Consider the following 10,728-nt stretch of genomic DNA (forward strand, 5'->3'; position numbering starts at 1 on the left):
CAAGCATCGAACAGGATGCCTTCGGCCAGGAGTAGTCCACCACGTGGGGAAGGCATCACAAATTGCCGCGACAAGCATCGAACAGGAGGCCGTCAGCCTGGAGCAGACCACGCCATGGAAGGCATCCGAGATAGCTGCATGGGTAGCGTGCGGTGGTCACAACGGCAGCGGCTCTTGCGATCTATTCACAGATGGTGGTACTTTGCAACAAGATTGGTTTGTCGTTTCGGTAAAGCATTGAAATTGTACATATTTGTTTTGCAAGTGCGTTCTAACTTAGATTGTTGCGTCATATGAGATTAAATTTAAACATTGATCATTATTGCAGGAATTAGTGGAGTGGTCATGAGAGATAAGATTTGGACATAAAAAAAAGGATATCTGTATGTCTTTTTTTTAATCTTCAACTCTTCCATTGAACTGAACATCAAAGGCAAAAGGGTCGGCTCTGAAAATATTATTTTCACCCATGTATTAGTTTTGTTCCAAATATGTGTCAGTTTAAGATTTGGGTAAAATGATCTTACCAACTACATTTACTTGCTGCAGTAACATAAGTTTTTCCTGGGTTAGTGAATGCTAATGGTCAGCACTAACTAAATTTTGTTTCCTAGCATGTATTTACAGATAATGAATACATTTTTAGTATATTTCAGTCTTTGTTTGATGAACTACTTTGATAGGAAGTCCAAGATCAACTGCATGGGTAGTTCTTGGTGGAGGACGCTATGTCGCGAGCGAGGCTGGGGGCCAGGGAATTAAAAATAACGGCCGGGAGCGCCATTGAACCTCTTCTTTTACAAGGATTAATGCGAGTAAGTTAAGTCGGGTTTAGAATCTGATTAAGCATCTTCGTGAACAGTATGTAAGCCCGGCGTCGACGGCTACTACTGATTGCAGAAGTCCATAATTCATCGACAAGTGTTCCAACGGGATCTTACCGGCCCCTCTGTAGCAGCTCATCATGCAAATGCTTCCATAGTCAAATCTCAATACGATATGGAGAAAAACTAGATGCTAAAACCTTAGGCCGGTATGTCTTTCTATCTTCTTTCGGGCATTATTTTAAATAAACTGAATTGTCAATCAGGGATCAAAAAATTGATATATAAAGGTATGTTAACATATTTAATTTGTTTCAGATTTCTTCATATAGCTTTCTTTTTTATACTATGGCGCTGTTGGATATATTTATTTATTGTTGGATAATATCAATCGATCTTCAGTGATTTGTGGTGGAGCATATTGGTATATATAAGCTATGTAAAGTACTATGGATTGAAATATCATCAGTTCTGAATCTCAAAGAGAAAATATTGTGTATGCTAATTCTACATTATTGTCACCATCTATCACTACTGACATACTGATCTGAAATACAATTCAAATACAATTATATAGACCAATGAAACATTTAGTCGGAGCATGTAGCTAATATTTTAGATAATAGACAAATTTAGCAAGCAGATATATTTTGTTGGGATGGTAAAATTGTAGGCATTCGGGAGGCATAAAATGCGTACGGACAATGGTAGTGGTAGAATAAAATATTAAAAAAAATCTGAATCAATACGGTACCCATTTTCTATGCCTTCATATATAGATCATAAAGGTGCAAGACCATGGGAAATTTTAGAGTAGTTCAAAGCTTCTATCCTACCAATTGGATTATCATTATTTCAGGTAAGGTGTTTATCTCATATTGACATAACATGTCCCACGGTAGCATTGCCATTTTGAAATGCAAGAAAATATATAGGATTCAATTGCTCCATTTTGTGTTATGTTAACTGAATCTGAAATCATTAAGGTCTTATGATAGGATCTACTATTCCAGTTTCTATTATACGTGAATCATATACATTTGTATAGTAGTACACTTATATTATTTATGTAAACAAAATATTATGACATCGTAGTAGTTTTATGCTAAGTGGATCTGAAATCATTAAGGCCAGGGAAACAAAGTCTAGCCGTGCAGTATGCACGGGCCGTCCTGCTAGTTCTTGATAATAGTCTTCTACAGATTTTTTTCCTTGTTCTAAACGAGACAATTTCTTAAGCAAATCACGCTGATAATATGGAGGAACAAAATGAGTACGCATAGCATGTTTTAAACCAACCCAAGTAGTAGAAATATTAGGATGATGTACTCTACAATGTTTAGACCACCAAATAGATGCAAAATCTGTGAACTCACAAGTAGCAGCACTAACGCGCAAATGATCAGGATATCGTAAACATGCAAAGCTTTGCTCTACTTCCAATTCCCAATTAAGGTATGCATCAGGATTATATCTACCCTCAAATGGCGGAATATTCAATTTAACTTTAGCAACATGATCATCATCACGAACCGGTCGTGGAGGTGGGCGAGCGTTGCGATTGTATTGTCGTGGACGACCAGGTGCAGGTTATTCGACCTCCTCGCCGTCCAGAACGTTATCATCTACCAAATCGTCCTCCCCTCCATAATCATCGTATCCTTCATCAAAAGGTGCGTCATGAGCGGCCTGTGCAGCAGCAGTACCCGCAGGCACCTCCGTACGAGGAACGCGGCGTGCACGTCGTCACGCGTTGTCGCGAGAGGCGGCGGTAACCGAGCCAAGACCTTCTGGAACTTGGCATCAAGCTTGGAGTTGAAACTTTCCTCGAGACCATCCATATTCTCCAGCGCGTCGGTGAGTTTAGCATCAACGTCACCAAGGTGCGCATCTACGTCGTGTGCATGCCCACCCAAAAGGTGGGTGAAGTGAGCATGCAACTCCATGATCGTCATCTTAGACGGGTCAACAGCGTCTGTCGTGGTTCCTATCATGATTAGTACTCAAAAAAATCACAAATGTATATGCCTACAAACTATAGAATATGGTGGTTCGCGCGCAATTCGTCAAGCAAAATACAAAGCTCTTACAAATTATTACCAAACAGGAGGAAGGCGATATGGCAACCAGCAAGGATCAGCGTCTCCAAAGATTGCCAAAACGATTACCAGGTGTCGACACAAAGCACGTGGAGACAATATGTAGAGTTGTAGGAAGGCTAATATGATACCAAAACAGCAATTGTCAAAACAACAATGCAATATTGAAAGTATGCTCAACAACGGTACTGTGCTGGTCCTAGGCTAGACCGTACTAGAGACGCGAGTCTAGAACACTAACGAGGTCACGACGCGACACACAAGCAACTAGCAGCGATGAGGTGGCGAATCGAGATGCAAAAAATCACTAATGGTGAATGTCTCAAACTGATTCCCGAGGTCTAAGAACAGTATAGCCTCAGAAAATGTTTTTGTCGAAATTTCTGAAAAGTGCTCTGGAAAGCGCACAGGCGCCAAAAAAGTGTCGGTATAACGGCCAGTGGAGAAAAGTGATCCCCAAGGTCTAAAACTAGTGTAGCCAGAAAAAAGTTTCGGAGGCGTTTCCATACTTTTATTTTGCTCTCCTTCACAATTCTTTATCGGCGGCCGAAGCTTATCTCACAGAAAAAAATTCTATAGCACAGACGAAAGTAGAAGGCAACAGCTAAGAGGAAAAAACAATAAATCCTAATTCTACAAGGACTCTGTCGCGGCAGAGAAACAACAACAATCTGTGTCATGGTAGGAAGTGGGGTATATGGTAGATGCGGAAGTATATGACATGTGTATATGACAGGTGTATATGGCAGTGGCAGAAGTATATATATGGAAGTGACGGAAGGTTATGGCAGGTGTATATGGGAGTGGCGGAAGTGGTCTGCGCATAGTGCGAGCGGGCAGCGGCGGCGTGACTAATATGACCAGAACTCGAAACTCTAAAGGAACTAGACGCTAAGACCATCAACTCGACATGAAGATGCGGACACAAATTCAACTATGCAAAACTGAAAAGACAATATAAAGGTGTGGCAGGGCTATGGTACGGATGATCTAAACCTAATATATTTGTTTGGCTTTTTCGTGGGTTTATGGGTATGAAGGCTGATGCAATCTACACTAGGAAAACTGGAAAATCTCACCGACCAACCTTTAATCTGATACCACTTGATAGGACAAAGGTGTGCTATCTTTTGATGAGATGACGATAACGTCGATTTGTTGGTGGAGTTCGTGCTTGACGATCTAACTACACGTGCAATGCTCGTGCGCCAATTCAATCGCTAGGACAATCTCCTGGAGTTACTGATCTTGCGGGAGCATGATCAGCCTGACCAACAAGGGTCTTAATTCCTACCTTAAATCGAGAACAAGTAAGAACAAATATTTCAATCAAGATATTGCGGAAATAGATGAAGCTTTGTTGAAAAAGTGGTATTATGTATAGTCGGTCTTGTTCTGGGCATTGGTCTCAAAAGAAGTACACAAGAGTTGCAACAATAGCTAACTTTTAATCTAAACAAAATCCGAGTCTAAACGTGACGGCTATGGGGGTATTTAAAGGAGGAAAATGTGGGGTTTCGGTCAGCCATACGTATGGTGGCCGAACCAAACCCTAGAAGGCCTTTCCCCCTTCAATACGGACTCTAAAAAGTGGCTGACTTAATTCCTGCGAAAATGACATGGGCCTTTCCCAAAACTAAAGGTGTGCAGCACCAAGTAATCATATGGACGAAATTATGAAGTGGAGAACTCTATATTTCGTCCATATCTTCATCTGCAATTATGGTGGCTTCAAAGTTCTGAAATCTCCACTTGCAGCGCCCTCTTCAATCCTGACATGTTGGCTACCATCTCGTCCATGTGTGATCATGCTCCAATGCTTGTCCTTCTTATCCATGCTAGGTCCATCATTCCTAAGAGAAACAAACACATCTGATTTAGGCAGCATCATATTCTCATGTATATGAGGAATAGTTCCAAGAAACAAAAGTACCTGATAAGTAAGTTGTTTGGCACGAGCTCGAGTGATTGGTCCTTGTATTTGTGTGGATGTAAGTACATCGGTTGTATCAATAGATGGGATGTCCTCATCAATTCCGGGCCTCCTCTTAATCCAATCCGATCCCATCCGAGACTCAGAATAACATTCGGTCTCCATCTCATATTCCATATCTACTTAAATAATATCGAACCTTAAGCGTGTCACCCTACGTTTCATGAACTATGCAGACATGATCGAGACCCCTCTCCGATCAATAACCAATAGTGGGACCTGGAGATCCATAATGGCTCCCACATATTCAACGATGACTTCGTGATCGAATGAACCATTAACATATGATACGGATTCCCTTTGTCACGCGATACTTTACTTATCCGAGGTTCGATCATCGGTATCTCTATACCTAGTTCAACCTCGTTACCGATAAGTACTCTTTACTTGTACCGTGGTATATCATCCCTTGTGACCTAGTCACATGCTTGCAATCTAATTGAATGATATTTCACCGAGAGGGCTCAAAGTATATCTATCCGTCATCAGGATGGACAAATCCCACTCTTGATCCATGCGCTTCAACTCATACATTCAAAACACTTAATCCAATCTTTATAACCACCCATTTACGAAGTGGCGTTTGATGTAATGAAAGCATCCATCCGGTGTAAGTGATTTCCACAATCTCATGGTCGAATGATTAGGTTACTATGTATTGAAAGCTTGTAGCAAAATGAACTTAATGGCTTGATCTTATGCTATGCTTACTATGGGTGTGTGTCCATCACATCATTCTCCTAATTAAATGATCCTATTATTAATAACATCCAATGTTCATAATCAGAAAACTATAATCATCTATTAACAACAAGCTAGTTAAACGAGAGGCTTACTAGGGACTCTGGTTGTTTACAAAACACACATGTATCAATGTTTCCACTTAATACAATTATAGAATGGGATGTAAACATTTATCATGAACACTAAGATATAACAATAACCACTTTATTATTGCCTCTCGGGCATATCTCCAACAATGCCTCCATCGGTGGTCGGTCTCGCCACCGCGGCGAGGAAAAACTGCAGCGGCGGCGAGAGGTGCAAGTGGTGGGGGCTAGAGGCAGCACGAGGGTGCCGACCCCAACGGTGCCCTAAGGGACGCGTGCGAGGGTTCTCCTCTTCATGGATTACTAAAGAAATACGTCGGTTAGCTCAGTCGCTTCTCCGAAGCAAGCCCACTAACTGTGTCGCCTTCTGACACATAGGCCAAAAGTTCATACTATGGACATAGAACGATAAGAATTGTTGCATGAGCAAAAAAACATACCCGCCGCTCTCGAGAGCGGGCCAAGAGACAACCCCATGATGATTGAAAAGAAGGGTGGTGATGGTGCTGGTAGAGAGGAACCCACTAAATGTGTCGTCTTGTCCTGACATTCACACAAAAAATTCTATGTGTTCCCATTTTTCCATAGCATTGAACACATGAGTTTATTTATTACCACAATTCTAAACAGTTCAAATAATTTACCAAGAGTAAATTAAGTTTTCCAAGTATTTACCAGGATAGCCGCAAAAAAAAAATACCAGGAGTAAATAGCTAGTTTGACATACCAAGTATTTGTATAGTGTTTGTCAATTACTATATTTCCCTTTTTTTTTTGCGAAACACAGTACAATCAAAGACGCTCATACATACGCATACACACTCACCCCTATGAACGCACACACGCATACCCTACCCCTATGAGCACCTCCAAGAGACTGCGTTGAAGAACTGATTCGGCGGGTCTTGAGATTGACGAAGTCACCACAGGCGCCTCGCTGTCGACGGGAACGTCGCCTCCCACTAAAGAATATTCCGCCTTTATGAGACACCAAAGTGTCAAATTTGGGATTTGAACTCTGGTGGGCTGGGGTGCCACTGCCCTCCTAACCATCCAACCACAGATTGGTTCTCAATTACTATATTTCCTAGTACGAGATTTTGTCAATACTTGGATGTTCTACTACCACGTCAAACGTGAGCTGAAACCAGAACACCAGATTTAGTCTAATTACAAAATGTAGCAATTGATATGTGTGATGATATTTAAATCGGATAAAAATGTCAGAGGTCCACAACTATCTGGTTAAAAGTGACATAATTTTGCATGACTGTTGGAAATTTGGTAGGAACGAGCAATCTTGTCTTACATTGTGGTAATTAATAGAACGATATATCCACGTTCTGATGGAGACACGTACATTTATTTAAGATATATTGTCCCAAGTCAAGTCGTTGCTAATGGCCTCTAATTCTCGCAAGGTTATCTTTAAAAATGGCAATGATTGAGAACCAGTCAGTACATGTGTGCACATATCTCTAATCTTTTCTATGAAAAATATCTACATTACTATTGTTCACTATCAGTCCCACCAACAAACTAATACTTAGTTTCAAAGCCGTGCCGAAGGAGGAATGAAGGGGGTATGCGAAAGATGAAAACAAACAACGTCGACGACGACTAGGCACCCAAGGACGCACATGTGCCGAACAAATAAAATGACAGGGCTTGTAGTGAAGCGCGGTCAAGGCGTTGGCTCCCCAAGTCGATGGTAGTTAGATCCTTTTTTTTGGCGTGAGCCCAATATACTTGGTTAGATCAATTGGCGAGTATACTATGATGTCGTTACGCGCCTGTTCATGCTCTTGATTTGGTCTTCACTAGTTTCCATTGTTTAGATCAATTGGCGAGGATACCATGTGTTCAGCCACTTGTTCATATGAATACCCTTGATTTGGTCTTCACCGCTTGGATTCGACAATGACTTTGAGGGCATTGTCTCCAACGTTGGTGATGTGGTCATTGGACTAGATCCAGGAAAAAGTGTATGGCGGTGTCTCGTGCAATGGTATATGGTCTTGTACGCGCGAACTCTTGATCATGTTTTTAGTGGTTGGATTGATAACTTCACGTATGTGTTACATCATATTTTTGAAGGCTTCTGTCTTGAAATATGAAAATATGTTTTCTAGTGTCAATGCTCCCCATCGGGACCACGCGGCTTCGATCGTTGCTAGTGTTATCTGTGTTTAAACGAACTCTTGATCTGGTTTTTAGTGGTGGGATTTGATAACTTCACGTATGTGCTACATCTTATTTTTGAAGGATTTTATCTTGAAATATGATGATCTGTTTCCTAGTGTAATGCTCGTCCATCCTGACCGCCTGGCTCGATCGTTGCTAGTGTCATCGGTGTTTAATTGAGCTCTTACTTTTCTCCATATTATGATTGGTTCCTAAAAAATAGGGCATCTTTTGAAATGTATTTATCATCTTGGTGTTTTCACCATGAACCGGTTTGTTTGGCATTAGGTTAATGCTCTTTGTGCTACTTGTTTTTTTTAATGGGAGAGACCCCGAAGGGTCGGGAAACTTGTATTAGTAGCGGTCGGTACATATTACAAACAAACTCCTTAAGGAAAAAAAAGAAATGCAATACATGCCTTGAGAATTACAACCAGGCCCCTGAAGGTTTTCGCGAAAACGTGATCCAGTCCTCGGTCGCCGTCGCCGGTCGGAGACCTCCAGCTTCGGGCACCATCATCGCCACCGGGGAACTTGCCACTTGGGGCATCGCTGACGTTGCTTCCCGAAGTGGGGTCGGAGAAGATCCTCGCGCAGAGGAGAAATAGCCGACGAAAACGTCGGCTTGGAGTGGCTCCAACGCCAAAGATAGCGCCGGCGAAACCTAGCCGATGCTGATGAACTTCAACGGCTACGGCTTCCAGCGTGCAGCGCGCACGCTCGTCGTCTCCCTGCCGAACTCTAAATCGAAGAGCTTTGGGCACCTCTTCCCCCCTGTCTATCACCACGACCACAAGGGGGAGGGGGTCCGAAGCTTCCTCAGATCTTTGCGATTTGGAGGCTGACGCTCGAGGTTTATTGACAGGGATGGAGGGGGAACTCCATTCGTTCCCATCTTCGGCCGCCAGAGCTCAGCAACAAATGAGAGTAGCACCCTCTTCCAGCCGGAGCAGCTCACGAGCTCCCGCTGAGTCCACCCCACCGGCATGACGCCAGACTGGCACCTAGGCCAACAACTACAACTACAATACCGGCCTCCTTTCCCTCTCCAACTTCGGCTGGCGAGGCCGCCGGAGAGGGGAGGGGGAGGAGCCGTGCCCCGCTCGACGACTCTCAAGGCTGGCTGGCTTGTGCTACTTGTTGCTGCCTTGTTGGAGCTGCTCCAGTCGTCGCTAGTGTCATCGATGTGTAGACGATATGATTAGTTCTACCGGAACTAACCATATTTTGAAATCTAGTTATCATCTGGTTGTTCCGCTGTTGACTAGCTTGTTTGCACTTGATGTCTCTGGCATCATTTGGAATAGTAACCAAAGGAGACCTTCTCCTCATTTAGCACGTGATCGACATGAAAATAAAAATTGAGAACATCGTATGGACACTACAGGAATGGAAGGCTACGCCGAGGGCCAGGCTATACGCCGACGGCCAAAAGTCGGGGCCGTCGGCGTATGATCCGACCAGGCCAACCTGCAGTCCGATCCTCGGCATAGAGTTGCCGTCGTCGTAGCGAGGTCTACGCCAAGGGCATCCCGCGGCATATGTTTGGCCCTAGGCATAGACAGGGTTACGTCGACGGCCACCCTCGGCGTAGGCTATTTTTCAAATTTGTCTAATTTTGTAAAAATCATAACTAATTCATATGATATCAGAAAAATGCGTATAAGGTATTAAAATATTCAGAAAAACATCCTCTATCCATTTATGTCAAAATCATGCATATTTGAATCATGTACAGTACCATGTTAACATACTAACAATTCAAACGCTTTCTTATATGTCCTCGGGTTCCCGTTTTGACCCGATGGCAATTTAAACAAAGTCAGAAAATTCCTCGGAGCCGCATGGCGTTATTTTATGTGTCTTAGTAACCACTCCAAAAGTCGGAATTATGATAAGGCAATTATTTTGGAAAACCCTTCAGAAACAGGGCTATCAAGTCCGGAGTTCTATGACTCTTAGGGGAAATGAGTAGGAAACTGGCAGTGACACCGCATAGTTTGTCGGAACGAGGCTATATTTGGCACGTGTGGGGTCCCTAGGATGGGAAGCAAGGCCCTGGGAGCGGATTTCCAATCCAACTCATGGGCGATGGTTTTTCATTTTCGGGGTACCAAAACGGATTTTTTTTGTGAAGCAGTTACATGGGGCACACTTTAGTATTGCGCGAGACCTCCACGTAGTGGTAGCAAACCGCCTTCGCACCACATATCACATGTCATATGTGGGCGCTAGCTATTTGAGAATCCATGCGGCTTTCTGCGGTGTCCGGCAGATTCTGGTGGAAACTAATTGGATTTAAACTAGGGGTACACTTTCCGTCGCTCAATAAATTCCGAGAATTTGTTTTTAGGTCTACGACACATCACTTTATGTGCTAATTTTTTCCGTTTAGCGTGATGGTGAACGGGTGCACCAGCGCGCCCGGTACGGCCATAGCGCATCTCCGTGGGGGCCGCTTTGGCAAATGGCAATTTAAACGAAGTCAAAAAATCCCGCGGAGCCGCATGGCATCATTTTATGTGTCCTAGTAACCACTCCAACAGTCGGAATTAGGATACGGCAATTATTTTGGAAAACCCTCCACAAATAGGGCTATCACGTCCACAGTTCTATGGCTTTTAGGGCAAATGAGTAGGAAACGGCCGGTGACACCTCATAGTTTGTCGGAACAAGGCCATATTTGGCACATGTGTGGTTCCTGGGATGGGAAGCAAGGCCCCGGGAGCGGATTTCCAATCCGACCCATGGGCGATGGTTTTTTCATTTTCGGGGTGTCAAAACGGGGTTTTTTTTTT

The sequence above is a fragment of the Lolium rigidum genome, chromosome 1 (genome assembly GCF_022539505.1).
Source record: "Lolium rigidum isolate FL_2022 chromosome 1, APGP_CSIRO_Lrig_0.1, whole genome shotgun sequence".
Lineage (NCBI taxonomy): Eukaryota > Viridiplantae > Streptophyta > Magnoliopsida > Poales > Poaceae > Lolium > Lolium rigidum.